Source organism: Dipodomys merriami, unplaced genomic scaffold, assembly GCF_024711535.1.
Source record: "Dipodomys merriami isolate MVZ:Mamm:240054 unplaced genomic scaffold, mDipMer1.0.p SCAF_22, whole genome shotgun sequence".
Classification (NCBI taxonomy): domain Eukaryota; kingdom Metazoa; phylum Chordata; class Mammalia; order Rodentia; family Heteromyidae; genus Dipodomys; species Dipodomys merriami.
The window spans coordinates 114,501-118,630 of NW_027203604.1; the positions used below are offsets into that span (position 1 = coordinate 114,501).

Genomic DNA, 4,130 nt, shown 5'->3' on the forward strand with positions numbered 1-4,130 from the left:
TTGTTCATTTTATAAAAGTCTTAGTTTTCATTAGTCTGTGATAGAAAACATCTGCTGTTTTTGTCTGTCTAGAACTCCTTTTTTCTTTTCTTTTTTTTTTTTTTTTTTAATTGGACTTTCCATTTTCCTTTTGGGTCTCCTGAGGCTGCCAATCATATAACTCTTCCCTCTATGGCAAAAGTGATTGATCCAAGAACAAACAAGTGACTCACTGAAACTAGTCACAATCTTTCCCTGGGATTTTAGGTCCAAATTGAAGAAGCCCTCTCTCAACTCTGAGGACCTGAGAATGTGTTCTGCTGTAGAAGAGTTAGAAAAAAAATAGACAAAGTTTGGATAAGCAAACTCAGAAAAATGGAGCCAGGTGCTAGTAGCTCAGGCCTGTAATCCTAGGTGTTAGCATTATCTCGCCTCAGTCCTCAGCTCCACACAGACCTGAGCTCCTCACAGACCTGGCCACTCCCTCTCTCTGCCAGAGTTACCTTACCTCGCCACTACCAGAGCTACCTACCTGGATGGGGGCAGACACCATATTGCTCTCTCTCCAAGAGGAGATATGACCCTTCTAATAAACCTTTTTTTTTTTTTTTTGGGGGGGGGTCTGGTCGTGGGGCCTGAACTCTGGGCCTGAGCACTGTACCTCAGCTCTTCAGCTCAAGGCTAGCGCTCTACCACTTCCAGCTTTTTTCTTTTTGCTTATGTGGTGCTGAGGAATCGAACCCAGGGCCTCAGGCATGCAAGGCAAGCGCTCTACCACTGAGCCGACTTCCCAGCCCCTCTAATAAACCTTAAAATAATCTTTCTCCTGTGCCTGCCTGCTTCCACATGGTTCCCTGGGATGGTTGTGATGGATCCTAACACTTGGTACTCAGGAGGCTGAGATCTGAGGATCACTATTCAAAGCTAGTCCAGGCAGGAAAGTCCCCTTAAGACTCTTTATTGCCAATTAACCACCAGAAAACCTTGGCAAAAATGCTCAAGGATAGTGCCCAGGTCCTGAGTTCAAGCCCCATCACCCACAAAATAAATAAAATTGAGAAACAGAAAAAGAAGCAAGTGGACTATGCCATCACTTTTCCTAAACTTGCTCTCAAACAGGAGAGACAATTCTTTTTTTTTGCCAGTCATGGTACCTGAACTCTGGGCCTGGGCGCTGTCCTTCAGCTTTTCAGCTCAAGGCTAGCGCTCTACCACTTGAGCCACAGCACCACTCCTGGCTTTTTCTGTTTATGTGGTGCTGAGGAATCGAACCCAGTGCATGCTAGGCAAGCACTCTACCACTGAGCCACCTTCCCAGTCCAAGAGAGAGACAAAATTTTGCACCTGCCTTCTTAGGGGTTTTCAGCCCCACTTGAGAATTACATTTATATTAGAAATATCAACAGAAGAGAGTGTGGCCAGGCAGCTCAGATGGAGCAGGGCTTTCTTTACCAGTGGATTTGTGTTGAATACACTGTCAGTCTCTTGTCTTCTATTCACCATGGCTTCTTCTGATATTCAGGTGAAGGAACTGGAGAACCGAGCCTCAAGCCAGCTGATTCTCAGCCCTCGGTCAAAAGAGTCTGTCCCTGATTTCCCCCTTTCCCCTCCAAAGAAGAAGGATCTTTCCCTGGAGGAAATTCAGAAGAAATTGGAAACTGCAGAAGAAAGACACAAGTCCCACGAAGCTGAGGTCTTAAAGCAGCTTGCTGAGAAACGAGAGCATGAGAAAGAAGTGCTTCAGAAAGCAATAGAAGAGGCCGGGCGCTGGTGGCTCACGCCTGTAATCCTAGCTACTCAGGAGGCTGAGATCTGAGGATCGCGGTTCAAAGCCAGCCCGGGCAGGAGAGACCGTGAGACTCCTATCTCCAATAAACCACCAGAAAACCGGAAGTGGCGCTGTAGCTCAAGTGGTAGAGCACTCGCCTTGAGCTGAAGAGCTGAGGGACAGCGCCCAGGCCCAGAGTTCAAGCCCCACGGCCGACAAAAAAAAAAAAAAAAAGAAAGCAATAGAAGAGAACAACAATTTCAGCAAAATGGCGGAGGAGAAACTGACCCATAAGATGGAACCTAACAAAGGAAACCGAGAGGCACAGATGGCTGCCAATTGGAGCGTTTTCGAGAGAAGGATAAGCACATGGAAGAGGTGCGGAAGAACAGTCCAGAGATCCTGCTGATGAGACTGAAGCTGACTAATTTTCTTCTGAGAACTGACCTTCTCTCCTTCCCCTTCTTAAATATCCAAAGACTGTACTGGCCAGTGTAATTTTATTTTTTTCCCTCCTGACAAATATTCTAGAAGCTGATGTAGGACTGTATAGGTAGATCAGACTGTAAGCTGATGTTTTAGGGGCTAAAGGGGAGAAACTAAAAGTGTTTTACTCTTTTTCTAAAGTGTTGGTTTTTTTAATGTAGCTATTTTTCTTTTTTTTGTACGGTCGTGGGGCCTGAACTCTGGGCCTGGGCACTGTCCCTCAGCTCTTCAGCTCAAGGCTAGCACTCTACCACTTGAGCCACAGCGCCACTTCCAGCTTTTTTTTTTCTGCTTATGTGGTGCTGAGGAATCGAACCCAGGGCCTCATGCATGCAAGGCAAGCACTCTATCACTGAGCCACTTTCCCAGCCCATAATGTAGCTATTTTTCTTGTTGCATCTTTTCTACTTCAGTACCCTTGGTGTACTGGGTTAATGGCTAGTACTGTATTGGCTCTGTGAAAACATTTGTGAAAAGAGTATGTAGTGGCTTCTTTTAAAGTGTTAGATGCTGAATATCTGTTCACTTTTCAATTCCAATCCTATATTTTACCAGATGCTATTGTACTTAAGTGGTTAATGAACTGCAGAGTGCTGAAAAAAAAGAAAAGAAAACAAATATCAACAGAAGAAAAACACAGGGCTGGAAAGGTGGCTCAGTGGTAGAATGCTTGCCTTGTATGCATGAGGTCCTGGGTTCGATTCCTCTGCACCACATAAGCAGAAAAAGCCAGAAGAGGCACTGTGGCTTAAGTGGTAGAGCGCTAGCCTTGAACTGAAGAGCTGAGGGACAGCGCCCAGGCCCAGAGTTCAGGCCCCACAACCAAAAAAAGAAAGAAAGAAAGGAAAAAAGAAAGAAAGAAAGAGAGAGAGAGGGAGAGAGAGAGAAAGACATTTATTTAATACAAGTTTTACATGGCAAAGGAATCTTCAGAAGGAAATGAAAATTCATTGACACAAACTTGAACGCTTATGCAGTGTGTTAGACAAAGGGTAGCAAATTGTAAAAATGTGACAAAGCAGGGGCCTGGGATGGTGGCTCAGTGGTAGAGTGCTTGCCTTGCGTGAATGAGGCCTCAGATTCCTCAGCACCAAATAAGCAGAAAAAGCCGGAAGTGGCACTGTGGTTCAAGTGGTAGAGCGCTATCCTTGAGCTGAAGACCTTAGGGATAGCACCCAGCCCCAGAGTTCAAGCCTCATGACCCACCAAAAAAAAAAAAAAAGGTGACAAAGCAGAGACTGCGTTGGGCAGTTAACTGCTAGGGCAGCTAACTGAGCAGAGAACACTTAGAAAGATAAGGGAAATGAGGTTTAGTTTAACAGGACTGGTTTGTACAGTTTTGCTTAGCCTAAACTTCCTATCCATGGGGATAAGAATGGTAACTTTCTTTTTGGTATAGGGAGTATATCATGGGATTTTTTCAAGTCCTGTTCCCCTATCTCCTCCCCATACACACTGGAGTTTGAACTCAGGGTCTCCTGTACTCAGCTGTCTCTTACCCAGGTTTTTGTGTACGATTTTGGAAATGGAGTCTTGAGGACCTTTCTGCTTTAGGTGGTTTTGAATCATAAACCTCTATACCTCAGCCTCCTGTGTAGCTAGAATTACAGAAGAGTCATCCTGCTTTTAAGAAACAGAAAGAAGTGATGGTGCACCTGCTATTTTTCTATTGCCTTTAACTTAAAATGTGCGAGAGTAGAGCATATGTGGGGATGGCATATTCTTTACTGCTTCACTGATTTTTTTTTCACCTTAAACTAATTGGAGTTAGTTTATCAGCCTCAAGACATAGACAGTCCTTGCACAGCTAATAAGGTTTGGTTCTAATCTCAACAGGGGGCACTCTCACTCCAGAGAATGAACTCTAGCATAGGTCTGGAGGTTTTGGTAATATTTG

General features: G+C 44.7%; 1 pseudogene; it reads left to right on the top strand.

The window, feature by feature from the left end:
• The first annotated feature begins 1,418 nt into the window (after window positions 1-1,418).
• On the top strand, window positions 1,419-2,365 carry LOC138834566 (stathmin-like; annotated as a pseudogene).
• The last annotated feature ends 1,765 nt before the right edge of the window (window positions 2,366-4,130 follow it).